Below are 15,412 nucleotides of genomic sequence, written 5' to 3' on the forward strand. Positions count from 1 at the left end.
TTCTAATTCTCCCAACACCTCCATAAATTATATACGATTACCTTCAATTAGAGATGAGAATATCAAAGCACAGACATCTTAAATAATTTGCCCAAGATAAGACAATTAGGAAATGTTACAAAGCTGGTCTAGTAACCCAGAAATAACTGCCTCCAAAATTCTCAAATTCCAAATCTTAAATCCCTTTTAAGAAAACCCCATCAGATAGGTTCTCAAATTCCTTATATCTTTAAAAGTCTAGAGCAGAGTTAACAAACTATGGCTCATGTGCCAAATCCAGGCACCGCCTTTGCTTACAGAAGTAGTTCTATTTCTTTTTGAGGAATCTCTATATTGTTTTCCATAGTGGCTGTATTTACATTCCTGTCAATAGAGCATATGGATTTCCTTTTCTCCACATTCTCACCAATGCTTGTTATTTGTTGTGTTTTTGATAATAGCCGTTCTGACAGATGTGAGGTGATATTTCACTGTGGTTTTAGTTTGCATTACTCTGGTGATGTTGAGCATCTTTTCATGTGCCTGCTGGCCATCTGTACATCTTCTTTGAAAAAATATCTATTCACGTGCTCTGCCTATTTTTTAGTTGGGTTGTTTGTTTATTTGATGTTGAGTTGTACGACTTCCTTGTATATTTTGGATATTAACCCCTTATTGGATATATAATTTGCACATATCCTTTCCCATTCAGTAGGTGGCCTTTTCATTTTGTTGATAGTTCCTTTGCTGTGCAAAAGTTTTTTTAGTTTGATGTAGTCCCATTTGTTTATTTTTGTTTTTGTTTCCCTTGCCTGAGACAGATCCAAAAAATTTGCTAAGACCAATATCTAAGAGTGTAATACCTAAGTTTTCATCTAGAATTTTTATGGTTTCAGGTGTTACATATAAGTCTTTAATCCATTTTGAGTTTATTTTTTATATGGTGTCAGAAACCAGCTCAGTTTGATTCCTTTGTATGTAGCTGTCCAGTTTTCCCAATACCATTATTGAAGAGGCTATCTTTTCCCCATTGCACATTCTTTCCTCCTTTGTAATAGATTAATATAAATGTGGGTTAATTTCTGGGCTCTCTACTCTGTTCCATTGGTCTATGTTTCTGTTTTTATGCCAGTACTATACCATTTTGATTATTGTAGTGTTGTAGTATAGTTTGAAAGCAGGAAGCATGATAACTCTAGTTTTGTTGTTCTTTCTTAAGACTGTTTTAGCTATTCAGGGTCTTTTGGGTTTCCAAAAAAATTTTATAATTATTTGTTGTTGTTCTGTGGGAAATTCCATTGGTATTTTGATAATGATTGCAGTAAATCTGTAGATTGCCTTGGGTAGTATGGTCATTTTAACAGTATTACTTTTGCCAGTCCCTAAACCTGCTACATATTTTCATCTTTTTTATGTTGTCTTCAATTTCTTTATTCAGTGTCTTATAGTTTTCTGAGCATAGGTATTTTACCTCCTCAGTTTGATTTATTCCCAGATATTTTATTTTTTGATGCAACTGTAAATGAGATTACTTTCTTAGTTTCTCTTTCTGATAGTTCTCATTGTTAGCTTATAGAAATGCAACAGATTTCTGTATATTAATTTTGTATCCTGCAACTTTCTAAATTCATTGATGAGTTCTAGTAGTTTCTTCGTGGTGTCTTTAGAATGTTCTGTGTATAGTATCATGTCATCTGCAAACAGTTACAGTTTAATTTGTTCCTTTCCAATGTGGATTCCTTTTATTTTTTTTCCTGTCTGGTTGCTCGGCTAGGACTTCTAATACTATGTTGAATGAAAGTGGCAAGAGTGGGCAATCTTTTAAAAAAAATTTTATTGAAGTATAAATGTTGCTTTACAAAGTTGTGTTAGTTTCAACTGCACAGCAAAGTGAATCAGCTATGCGTATATGTATATCCCCTCTTTTTGGATTTCCTCCCATTTAGGTCACCACAGAGCATTGAGCAGAGTTCCCTGTGCTATACAGTAGGTTCTCATTAGTTATCTATTTTATAGTTTACATAGTATCAATAGTCTATATATGCCAATCCCAATCTCCCAATTCATCCCATCCCCTCCCTTCCTCCGTGGTATCCTATACATTTGATATACGTCTATGTCTCTATTTCTGCTTTGTAAATAAGATCGTCTATACCATTTTTTTCAGATTCCACATATATGTGTTAATATATGATATTTGTTTTTCTCTTTCTGACTTACTTCAAGGAGTGGGCATTCTTGTTTTATCCTGATCTTAGAGGAAATGCTTTTAACTTTTCATCATTGAATATGATGTTAGCTGTGGGCTTGTCACATAGTCTTTATTTTGTTAGGGTGTGTTCCCTATGGGCTGCATTTTTAAAAGAGTACAGACCAAAAATCCTATGCCTACTAGAGACTTTCCATGGTACCAGCCTGCTGCTGAGCTTTACTTTCTTATTTTTAAATGGGGACAAAAATACCTGTCCTAGCAGTCATAAGAATGATTTGTAAGTTTAATGCAATTATATCAAAGTACTTTATAACTCATAACATAAACCTATATACTGTATTGAGCATCTACTAAATTCTAGGAATAGTACTGGAAACTTTGCATATGTGATGGTGCCTCTTTTAAGGCTCAACATGATCCTGCACAATTGTTATAATTACATTTGATGTATAATGAGTTAATAGAAGCTCAAAGAGGTTGTGTGATTTTTCAGAGGTCAAATAGGCCTAAAGGGGCAGAGTCAAGATTCGGCTCAATATTACTTCCAAATAGAGACTTTACTTTTCCTTGTACTCAGAACTAAAGCAACAGCATTATTTAATGTCCTTAAGAATGGTAGGTGGCATTAAGAAAGGAGGAAAAATCACTGAATAATCTACCCCTTAAGCAAAGCTGGCAAAGAAAACATCCTGATAAAATCAATGCCTATATTTTAGAGCAGACCACCTGAAAACCCCTGGGCTTCAGACATTTTGAAAATAGTTTTTATGTATTTGACTTTAAAGTAAAAAGGGAAAACATAGATGTTTTAGATGCAAAAGGAATATGGTATGCCATCCCAACCAGATTCAAGCTTATATTTTTCATTAGTTTTATTCTGCTCATATTATCAAATCACAAATGAGGAAACAGGAAAAACATAAGGGCTTCATTTGCTTTTGGATAACAGATGGGAAACAGCAGAAAATTCTTTTCAGAAATGCAGAAAAATAATTTTCTTCATAATAGCTAATACACCTTCTTTAGGCATTAAGATACATTTCTGTTTATAATCTTAAGACAGCTATATTTTTACTCTATAAAAATCAAATCTCCCAATAATAAACAGGGTATTTTCAGTACCCTAATCTTTAAATGCCATCATTAAAAATGTAGGTATGCACCCCAGTTTCTAACCTCTTAGAACATTTTGCACAATAGGTTTTAGTCATGGGAATGAATAATTGCTCAGGAAAGCAGCACCACTTCATGCAATATGATTTGGTAGTCAACATTCTTGTTTTCCAATAAAAGGGAAATTTCATGAATAGAAACATTGGGCTCCTTGAAATTTCACCAATGAAGAGATTGTTTCTGAGTAGCTTCTGAGCAAATATATCTTAACAGGTTGGTCGCAGATCTGGGGTCTTCATTCCTTATAATAGCACTGCCAGACACAATCATGTTAGCCACTGTGTTTGCACAGTTATGGAAAGTGTCATGATCTACACTTCACCATTAACCTCTCTGCCAAAAGATAGAAATTGGACCCTTGACCGATGAAACTTTGGCATCATATCTTGCATAAATTTCTTCCCTCCAAACCCAGGTTCAACTGGTGTAACCAAGGCCATATCTATCTGATTAGCTCATGGTGCCAAATACTCAACTGTCATTCCTAGTTTGATGGCAAGTCCAACCTTTGTCTCATTCTCCCAAATGTCTTTAATTAAGGCCCCTGGGTTCTCATATATATGGATTGACTCCTACTGCAGCCATTGGCTTTACCAACTGTTCCAGCCTAGAAACCATCCTGTGCATTTCAAAGAAAGGATCCTGTCATAGCTGCTTTTGGAGACTCTACCATAGGGTGACCAAAAGTGACGCTGTGAACAAAATACCCATCTGTTGTATCTAGGTGTAGATAATTGACCCCAGAGACAAGTGTCTAGAATTACTCAGCCCCTGAATTGGCCAGGTTGCTGTTGAAGATGGATGGGCCAATCTTACAGCTGGACACCATGGTACTGGTTTCCAAGAGCCAAGTTACACGAGTCCTCCAGCAAGATGAAGGGTTTATGCTGATTTCTTCTTCTTCTTTAAAAAAATGTGCTGGTACTTTAATCTTTGAGCAGTGACTAAATTTTCATTTGAAATAATTATTAATTTTCCCAAGTGTAAATCAAAGTAAAGGCATGAGTTATAGCTTTAAAGAATTTATTTTACAATAAGTTAGGTCTTAAGTTTACTTGCCTATTATTCAGATGAGTCAGAAATAGCAGTTTGCTTGATTTTTGTTGCTTGAGTGGAGTAAGTTAACAGAAGAGCTGACTAATTTAGTGATTTTGCTAAAATATGCAGATAAATAACTTCAAATATCCATTGATGCGCCCTTTGTTAGTAATATAAATGGGATCAAATGGCTAATAAATGTTTTTGTTCCCAACTTTCTTTCAAATAAAATTCTGTTATTTCAAATAAAATTCTTCCTTTTAAATAATGTTCTGTTATATATATGCATATTTATATTTATGTTAGATGTATGCTTAATGTATACATCTGCCATAATGATAGTTTTCTCTTATTATATTACTCCTGTAAGAAATTTGGCATATTTTCTTTGTTTTGCATTTCAGTTTCCTTTTGTCATCAATACATTTACCAAATTTTCAGAATATAAAATATTTTCCCAAATGTCTTCCCTTCAAGCTCCTATGGTGTTAGGCCTTTTTTTTTTTTTTTTTTTTTTTTTTGAGGTAAAGTAACAGAAAGATTCATCTGGAGGAATTTCCCATCATGGGAATACACTGCCCCTTACTAGTGAACTGCCTTACAGAAAGACATTGGCAAGTTCATATATATATGAGCAGAACAGTAGCAAGACACTTGTAGGCATGCAAGCCTTGCTCTTTCACCTAATAGTTTTTCATCTAATCCTGGCACAACTGTAAAATTGGAGCCAGAGATTTGGGACAAGATATTATAGACACAATGTATAGATTTTGGAGGCTACTGTAGATGTAATCTCTAAGCCTCCATTTAGAGGAGGATTCAAGATCAGTGTGGATACTTTAAGTCTTACTTTTTTTTTTTTTAACAAATAGTCATCTTACTTCAGACTATAGACATGCTGCCTGGAGCTCTATTGTTAATTTTTTGTCCCTAGACAAGTGTCTGGGTATCTTTGTTAAGTGTGGAAAGGTTATTCATATTAGAATTTGTCCTTGGATCCCAACCTGAAACTCAGAAATCATGTCTTGGAGTGACATGCATGATAACGTAGATTAGTCATCTGTGGTAACTCACCTGATCTGCCACCTACACTTCCCTTGGTGAATGACAGATCGAGGACCTTTCCTACCACAATTCTCTACTGTGTCCACTAACTCTTCTTGCAAGACCTCTCAGTGACCTGAGTACTTTACTTTAATGTCATTCCTTGAACCTGGAGCTACAATTGATCTAGATATGCCTAGATCTGATATTTTCAATTAATGAAATGAACTGTAAACGAGGGCTGTATAACCAACATTAATTACAAAAACCAAAACAACAATGGGATAAAAAAAATCTTTCAAAAAATCCTTCAGAGGCTTCCTAGGATTCTCATTTTAAATTTATTTATTTACTTATTTTTGGCTGTGTTGGATCTTCATTTCTGTGCGAGGGCCTTCTCCAGTTGCGGCGAGTGGGGGCCACTCTTCATTGCGTTGCATGGGCCTCTCACCGTCACGGCCTCGCCCGTTGCGGAGCACAGGCTCCGACGCGCAGGCTCAGCAGCTGTGGCTCACAGGCCCAGCTGCTCTGCGGCATGTGGGATCCTCCCGGACCAGGGCTCAAACCTGTGTCCCCTGCGTTGACAGGCAGATTCTCAACCACTGTGCCACCAGGGAAGCCCAGGGTTCTCATTTTAACATTCAAAATACTTACTAGGACCCTCAGTGCTCAGTCTGCACAGTCTGGGCCATGCCTATCTCACAGTCCCACCCCCATCTTTTCCCCCACTCCCCTTCTGTTTCAGCTATGCTAACCTTCCTGTGCATGTCTCCCTGACTCAGGCCTTTCTACCTGCTTTTTGCTCCCTCTGGTCCACCACCCGCACCACCGTGCCCACACCATTTCTTACTAAATTTTGTTCATCTTTTAGATCTCAGCTTAAACCTTGTTTTCTTAAAGTTTTCTTTAGGCACCCAGACTCAAGGTGTGGCTCCCCTTTTATTTACATTAGTGACCTAGACTTCTTTATGGTACATTTCACAAATGTATTTTATTTATATAATTATGTAATTGCCTGTGTAGTATTTCTCTTCTGCATTTTAAGAAAGCCACTAGGATCATGTCTCTTACTTAATACTACACTTAGCATGGTGTCTTGCGTGACACTCATTAACTTTTTATTGAATTAAATAAGCATCGTGAATAATGCCTTATGACTAAGCTTTCAGTGAATCCTTTTTTCTGTTATCACACATATAGAACAAAACATACTGTATCCTCGGTTCCCCTGAAAGCACAGCCTAAGTCAGAGGCTTCCTTGAAGGTTAATTGATCTTAAGGAGCAGGAGTAAAGAACAGTGAGAGAGTGATTGCTATGGACTGAATTGTGTCCCTTCGAAATTCATATTTTAAAGCCCTAACTTCCATTGTGACTGTATTTGGAGATAGTGTCTCAGGAGGTAATCAAGGTTAAATGAGGTCATAAGAGTAGGGCCCATATATGATCAATTGTGTCCTTGCAAGGAGGGGAGGAGCTCTCTCATCTCTCTCTGCCATGTAAGGACACGGGGAGAAGGTGGCCATCTGCAAGCCAAAAGTGGGTCTTCAGCAGAACTCAACCATGCTGGCACCCTGGTCTGGGACTTGCAGCCTCCAGATCTGTGAGAAAATAAATTTATATTGTTTAAACCACCCAGTCTATGGCATTTTATTGTGGCAACCTGAGTAGACTAATACAGTGATATAGGGAAGGAGATAAAGCCAGTAAGAAACTGTGTTACCTAGTTGGTCAAAAGTATAGGTGACTGATGCTTGATTTGATAGGATCTCTAAGAAGGCTTATGAAATGCAACTCACAAATGTTTGCCCTGGGGATGAAAAGGGGAAGCATATATCCAGCAACCTCTATCACCCATTGTTAAGGATGGCAGCAGTATAAGAGCAGGAAGAAAGATACATGATGCAGCCTGAAGAAAGACTTCAAGGGGTTGCACCTGAAAGTGAACAGTTGAAGTCTCTGAAGAACTGATCACTGCAGCAGAGGCTAGAAGAAGAGGTATGGCTGATAAGATTTGAAGTGATACACAAATTATCTGATACATAGACCACCACAAAAGTATCCTGTATTCAATATCCACAAGTAATTAAATTTGTATCATAATTTTTAGCAATTCATGTTTTTAGTATTTCTACAATGCTTATTCTACATGGAAAAAGAAATGAGGCAGTTTTTACAAACTGAAGTGGAAAAAATTATGTCTGCAAATAAGTGCTAACTCTGACATTATTATAGCGATTCTTACACATAAAATCTTGAAACATAATTTTTCAAGGTGCCAAAAGAAATGATAATGACTAAGCATTGTTTATCTCAGAATCTAGACAAGATGGGTACATTAAGTTAATGACCAAAAAGCAAGTTTAACATGTTTCTTTATCACAGAAGCAGTAAGCTTTGAATTACAGTGAAAATGGCATTGAGGAATAACCTGTTTTAAAAGCTACCAGGGACAGATACTACTAAAGATGATCACTTTTTGAACATTAGATGATGACATAAGTTGAAAACAATCCAAATAACTTGAGCATATAATTCTAATCAAGCAGGGTATGATATGTTTCAGAGAAATACTGGAATGATTTCCCCATGATTGCAAACTTTTGAATTTTTTAAAGAGAGAAAAATAAAGACAAAACTAGATACAGGAGGGACTTCAAGATAATTTTTACACATTGAAATAAGAAAGTAAATTTAGAGCTGCCACAAGGGGAACCAATTATTTTTTCAAATACATTTTATTGTTATCAAAATAACCCATAAACATCCTGAAAAATGCAAATAGTAAAGAAAGATTATAATTAAAGCACCAGCTCACTGAAAGTGCTTTTATCCTAGATTTGTGTTTATTTTTGGTGGTACCTAAATATCTCTAAATAATATGCTTATATTACTATTTCTTGGTTTACCAATATTAAATGTGACTGATTTACTTTTGTTCTTATGAGTATGGATTTAACTCACTTTCTGCTCCCACCTCAAACCTTTCTTCTTGCTCTATCTCTCCTTCCAAAATAATTATATCATATCCTAAGTTTCATCATTCTCGTAACCTTTGTACATAAATAAACAAATAACCACAAGTAACGTATATAAACCTCTATTTCTTGTTCCACGAGTTGTAGATAATTCTCTTTACTTTCTACTTTGCGTTGACCTAAAACAAATAGACTGCCAGTTATTTATCTAGCAAAACTGGGTTTATTCAGGGTCAGTAAAGAATTGCAATTTGGGATCTGCAACCATGGCAAGCCACGTGCAAGCCCCCTGCAAAAATGAGAGAACTCTTTTAAAGAGGGGAAAAGGAAATTGGGAGGGCCATAGTAACCAAATAGTCCATCATTTTCTATTGGCTGAGTTGTGACAATCTCATTGGAAGAGTTCTTGCCAGGAAAGGAGAAGAAGTCTTTCTTCTCCCTATCGGGCTCTGCTATTGTCATAGGGCATGAGAGCTTCCCCTCCTGACTCTATTTAGTTGAAGTTTCTGTTTATCAATTTTTTACATTTTCCCCTTTTGATCAAGATCTTTCTCTGAAAGCACTGCTGGTCAAGAGTCAGGTTTTCTGGTTTCAGTGGCTTTTTGGAAGACTTTTGGTCCTCCTTTCAAGGAAGGACCTTACCTGAGTATAGTGTCCCACGTTGGAAGGAAAGTGCATGAATTTGAAACCTACTGAGGTCACATTTGAGTAACAAGGAGATGTAGGAGGAATAACTCTCAGACACTTTTTATCTAAAGTCCATGTTATCAAGATCACACACACTGGAGATCATCTGAAGCATATGTCATCATCAAAGGTTTGGTGACAGACATCCAATAGGTCTGGTTTAGACATCTTGGAAAAGCTGTCTTATCAGATGTCATCTGCTTCAATTCTGGGAAATCTTTACTTTGAGGTCAACAGATAATGTGCAAGTCCAATTAGGATTTGGTGCTTTCATTAGGTGTGTCACGTGAACTCGAGTCTATTCCCTGGAGTTTGGTGGCACAAGGGTCAGTTAGCAACACCTGATAGGTGTTCAACCTTTCCAGCAAGTTTGAAGAGAGTCCTTCTGGATGTGTCTTTTCCAATAGACAAAAATCTTCAGATTGCAAGGTGTGGTGCTCAAGGTCTTTGTCTGTTGAGAGTGCACTATGAAAAGATTGCTCTACTAAAATATTTTTTTATTTTTAATAGAAGTAATTAGGCCTTTGCAGTATTGGAATATCTCTCCTTTTATCAGCTGTAGGTCAAAAGAGTTAGGAGCCACATGTATTGGGCATCCAGTGATTATCTCAAAGAGTGAGAGTTTATGAATTCCAAAAGAGGTGGATCTGAGATTTAAAAAGACCAACAGCAATGCTTTTGGCCAAGGTATTTGGAGGGATTCTACAAGTTTTGCCAATTGAGTCTTAATAATGCCATTCATGCATTCAACTAAACCAGAGGATTGAGGGTGATAAGCACAGTGAAAGTGTTGTAAAACCAGCCAAACAGCACAGACTTGTTGAAGTACCTGACTGGTGAAATGGGATGACTATGAAGTTCAAGAGTTCTCTTACTGGGGATAATCTTTTCCAAAAGAACTTTAGTCACGGAGAGGCAGTAGCTCGTCTGCAAGGGAAAGCTTCAGTCCAGTGTGAAAGCATGCAGACTATAACTAAAACATACTTATATACTTGAGACAGAGGAAATTGTGTGACGCCATTTGCCAGACCTCAAATGGTCCATTAGGCAGTTTAAAATGTCCAGGAGCAGTAAAAGCAGGCTTCCCTGGGTTGTATTTCAGACAAACAGGACAAGTAAAGTAGGCACTTTTTGTGGCTTTGTTAGTGTTTCCCTACCAATATTGATTCGTGAAGGCTATCATTTTGTCAGTAGACCAAAGATTTAATGCATGTACAGTGGTGAGGAGTGGGAATTTTAGAGTCTCCAGTAGGGCTAGGTTGTTATTTGGTCCAAACCAGAACTTTCTCTTTTTATCAAACCCACAATTCTTGAATTTCTAATCTTGTTTTTCCTTTTCTGAGGTCAATTGTTGGGCTTCTTTAGCCAGTTTTTCTAAGTTATCATTTGGAGAAATACCCCTTTGGACCATGAAAAGGGTTGGCTGCTGTTGGTTCCTTTAAGGGCAGCATTCCTTGTGAAAATGTAAGCAAGGTAATTTTCCTTAGCTTTCAGAGAGTCAAGTTTAGAATGACCCAGAATATTGATAATATCTAAAGTGTCAGATAAAAGTAATGCATCCAATAATTCCTGAACATAGGGGCCATTTTAAGCTTTATTTTCACTGGAAATAAGGAAGTCATATTGTTCCATAATATTAAAAAATCATGAGCTACTCTGAAAGCATATCTACTATAAGTATAAATATTGGCAGTTTTGCCCTTGGTTAAAGTACAAGCCTATGTAAGAGTGTATAATTCAGCCTTTTGGACTAAAGTAGCCAGAGGAAAAGGTACTCCCTCAACACTATCAAAGGCAGTTGCAGTAACAAAGCCAGCACAACATTTGCCATTTTTACCTTTAAAATAAGAACCATCAGTGAACCATGAGAAGTCAGCATTACCAAAATGAATTTCCTGCAGACCATCATGAGGAGTCAGGAGGTGATTGATCCGCTTTAAGCAGTTGTGAAAGACTTCATCAATGACAGAGGAGAAAAGAGTAGCAGGGTTAAGGTTCTTGGAACATAAAAGAGGAGGAGTTAACAGAAGGACTTCATAGGAGATGAGGTAGCCAACTGAGAAATGTTGAGTGCATTGAGAAGTCAGGAGGGCTTCTATTGCATGAGGTACAAAAATTGTTAAAGGGGCTCCCACAACATTTTTCTCAGTGACCTTAAGCAAAAGAGTGGTGTTAGTAATGGCTCTAAGGCAACGGGGGTTGTCCTCTTGCCACAGGATCCAGTTACTAGCTAAAGTACCCAAGGGGTCAATGGTGGTCCCATTGACCCGTTTTTAGATGAGTACCCTAAAGTCATTCCCCTCCCTTTCATATATACAAAGGAAAAGGGAATCTGAGAATGGGGATGCCCAAGGGCAGGTGGGTTTATCAAACTCTCCTTTAAGTACTAGAATATTGTATCGTCTTATTCTTCCCATAAAATTGGGTCAGGGTTGTTATTTATCAAAAAATACAGAGGTTTGTCCATAAGAGAGAAATTGGAATCCAATTTCAGCAGTAACCAGCTAGCCAGAGAAAACCTTGCAGTTGGTGCTTAGTTTGGGGTTTTAGGAAACTTAGGACACCATGAAGCCTATCTAAATTTAGTTGTAACTCTTGTTCTGATATCAGATGCCCCAAATATCAAACCTGGGCTTGGGAAAATTGCAATTTTCCTTGGCGACCTAATGTCCCTTTAAGGCTAAAAGCTTTAGCAAATGGATGCTATCTTCCTGTGAGGAAGCTTGAGACAGAGAGCAAAGAAGCAAGTTATCCATATATTACAACAAAGTAGAACCCCCAGGGAACTTTATGTCAACCAGATCAGCCTTCAGAATTTGTGAGAAATAAAAAGGACTCTCAGTAAAACCCTGAGGCATTACTGTCCAGGTGAATTGTTTTTCTTCCCAAGTAAAGGCAAAAAGGTATTGGCTAGCTTCAACTGGAATACCAAAGAATGCACCGCATAAATCAATTAGAGTAAAGAATTTATTTCCAATGGGAATGGATGTTAACATCATATGAGGGTTAGATATGACAGGTTGTCAGGGGATAGCAATATTGTTTATTGCTTGGAGGTCCTAGACAAACCTCCACCCTTTTTACCAAAGGGAGTTATTGTTGTAATTTTGTGTAAAACTTGTCTTTCCCCTTGCCTCAACTCTTTTTTCTTTTGTGAATAAATAAAGCTTGGTTCTTACTTAAGGAATAAACTCTCAACCCCCATCCCCCCAAAATGGAGTATCATCGGACCTAATACAAGGGATAATGCAGCCTTGAGCCTTGTAAGCTTTTATTATGGGCTTTATAACTTGAAGGACTTCTTTACTTATAGGCTATTGATTAATTCCAGGAAGGAGTTTTGAAGGATGTGTTTGAATCTTGATGAAAGTTGTGCTATGAATTTTGCCAATATTAACTGGAGGTTTTCTCCGTGAGGAGGGTGGTAGATGATTCAACAGAGAAAAATGATCAGTGTTTCCTGAATTCAACTCTAATGCCATCAGAGACAGAGCAAATAAAAGATGTCAAAGGGTCATTTAATTCACCTGGTTGGCTGCTTTAATGACTACTGTGAAGTTCTAGAATTATTTACTCCTTTCAGGAGAAAGAAATTCTGGCATGATACTTCTCTAAGAAGTCTCAGCCTAACAAATGCTTAGAGGTAGAAGAACTAAGGAGAAAAGGGTGTGTATCTCTCAAAGAACCTAAACAAAAGGGAATAGGTTTAGAGACAGGAACCTCTTGAGGTTCATTAGAGATCCCCACTATTTGGACTGTTTTAGTACACCGAGGCAGGGGCCACTTTGTTGTAGTGGGGCTGAGCACCAAGAGTGTGGCTCTGTTGTCAGTTGGGACTGGAAGAATTTCATCCCCAATCTGGAGAAATGTTTCTCTAAGCCAGTTAAGAAGAAGATTGCAAAGAGCCCCTGTAGTTCTTTGGAGCCATGTCATTGAGAATTGAGAGGACATTGGTTAGAGGGCTGAAGGTACATTTGTACCAATCTCCTTTCCAATGTTCTGGCTCTTTGTAATAATAGCAGAAACTAGGAGGGTTTTGGTTTCATTTAGGGGGCTTAATTTACAGGAGTTGAAGATTAAGAATTTTAGTGGTCTCCCTTTTAGGTGACTCCTCTAGAGTGTGAGAGAGCTGGTTTGCCAGATTAACTAAACCTAGAGTGAACACAATTTCCCATTGCATCCTATTTAGTGGGCTGATCCAGGTTCAACCCACTAAAAAATTAGAGTTAAAAGCTGCCTTGGTGAAACAACATCTGAAGGAAGACCAGAATTTTCTTTAAAAATAATCTGAAGTTGATTGTAATAGTAATGAACAGATTCATCGGAATTTAGTGTATAAGTCTGAATTTTGTTCCAATCAATAGGCTTTGGAAAAGCCCTAGGAATTGCCCTATGAAGACACCTAGCAATTTCCTGAGCCTGATCATATAAGTTAGTGGGTGGGTCTCTCGTTGTAATTCTAGAGATCTTTGAAGATTTTCCCAATTAGCATTTTTCATCCAATGCTGAACCCTGGCCTTCACTGACAAGTATATGAACTAGCTGATATGTCAGAGAAACCCAGTTGATAAATTTGACTGACTATATTAAATTCCTCAGCAAATCTGTGAGAATCTTCATTTACTCTGGGAAAATCTTTCACTATGGCTGGCAGTTCACCTTTAATCCAGGGAGTGTAAGAAATTAAGGGTTTAGCCTCTGGATCCTCAAAAGGCTTAATTTTAAGGGACAAGTTCAGAGGAAAAGGGAGTGGGGAGTTTCAGAGAAAAAGGGAACTTCAGTGAGAGAATTAGTATGGGGGAACTGAGGGTATAGAGGAGCTGTATATGGCATAGAAGGAAAGGAGGAAGATAGCACCAGAGGCAAGCCCTGAGATAAAGAAGCCAAAGAAGAAGAGCATGAGGCTTAGGAAACCATTTTAGCTTTCTTTCTTTGTTTGCCTCAGTAAAACTTAAAGTCCTATTTTGCAGAGAGGCAGTTTTAGGCTCTTGATAACATTTGGAAGCCTCAAATTACCAATTGAAATATGGATTCCATTCAGTTTTGGGAATTTTAGAGCTATGTTTATCCAATTCAGCTTTAAGAAAAGTTAAGTTTGGGGATATCCAAAGTTCCTCATAATGGCCATTGATTACTGTAAATTGCCTTTGATTGGGTCAATCCATTTAGTTAGAAATGTGCCTAAGGAAGAATCGTGGTTTTCAAACAAAAATTAGCCAGGGTCCCTGTAAGAGCGGTACCCTCAAAATATTTAGGTAACTGGGATCCCATTTCTTGGAAGGTTTTCTCTAGAGTAAGAGAATAATTTTCAAGCATCTCAAATAGCTGAAATAACTTAAACAGCCCAAATAACCTGCAGGCCTAATACCAGCCAGTTCTAAGGGAACAGTCTGGTCCCAGAGGAGCCAGGCCAAAAGCTGCTCAGCACAGTTCCAATAGAACAGCCCCTATTCAAAATGGAATTGGGCCAAAGGCTGAACCGGCACAGTTCCAATGAAACATCCCCTGTTCCTGAAGAAATGGGCCAAAGGCTAGCCAGTTCCAGGAGGAACAGCTCCTGTTCCAAAAGGAATGGGCCGAAGGCTAGCCAGTTCCAGCTGGAACAGTCTGATTTCAAAATCATACCAAAGTGCCAAATGAATACTTGCATACAGAACAAGACCTTAACCAGAAAGGAAGAAACCTTAAAATATATCCCAAATAAAACCTGGAGAGCTTCAAAATGCAAAGTGGATGGAAGCTCAGATCCAGGAGAAAGACTAATCCTCAAAATCCAGGGTTGATGAGAAAAGCAGTGAGCAACAAGGGCTCAATGTTGGTACCACACCTGTTTGCTCACCAGCCTCAGAGTTGTTGGGGGTTTTCTGCGGATCCTCATAAGGGCCATCAAATTGTTGACCTAAAACAAATAGACTGCCAGTTATTTCTCTAGCAAAACAAAACAAAACAAGGGGGGTTGTTATTCAGGATCTGCAAAGAATATCAATTTGGGATCAGCAAGCATAACAACATGCAAGCCCCCTGCAAAAATGGAGAGAAGAACTCTCCTCGAGGGTGAAAGGGAGTTGGGAGGGCCATAGTAACCAACAGTCCATGGCTTTTCATTGGCTGAATTGTGACAGCTTCTCACTGGATGAGCTCTTGCCAGGAAAGAAGAGGAAGTCTTTCTTCTTCCTACTGGGCTCTGCTATTGTCTTGGGGCATGTGGCTCCCCCATCTGGTCTCCAAACTCTATTTACATGAGGTTTCCATTTATTAATTTTTTATACTTTAAGAAGAGATAAATAATTCTACCTTTCCTTC

The 15,412-nt window shown here is 37.9% G+C and overlaps 1 protein-coding gene and 1 pseudogene across 12 annotated transcripts in view; one reads left to right on the forward strand and one right to left on the reverse strand.

Annotated features, from left to right (window-relative positions):
• Positions 1–15,412, forward strand: part of SLC4A10 (solute carrier family 4 member 10) — a 303,415-nt gene that overhangs the window by 234,634 nt on the left and 53,369 nt on the right. The gene's annotated exons all lie outside the window — the stretch shown is intronic.
• On the reverse strand, positions 3,524–4,193 carry LOC131751517 (ribulose-phosphate 3-epimerase-like; annotated as a pseudogene).

The sequence above is a fragment of the Kogia breviceps genome, chromosome 2, assembly GCF_026419965.1.
Source record: "Kogia breviceps isolate mKogBre1 chromosome 2, mKogBre1 haplotype 1, whole genome shotgun sequence".
Lineage (NCBI taxonomy): Eukaryota > Metazoa > Chordata > Mammalia > Artiodactyla > Physeteridae > Kogia > Kogia breviceps.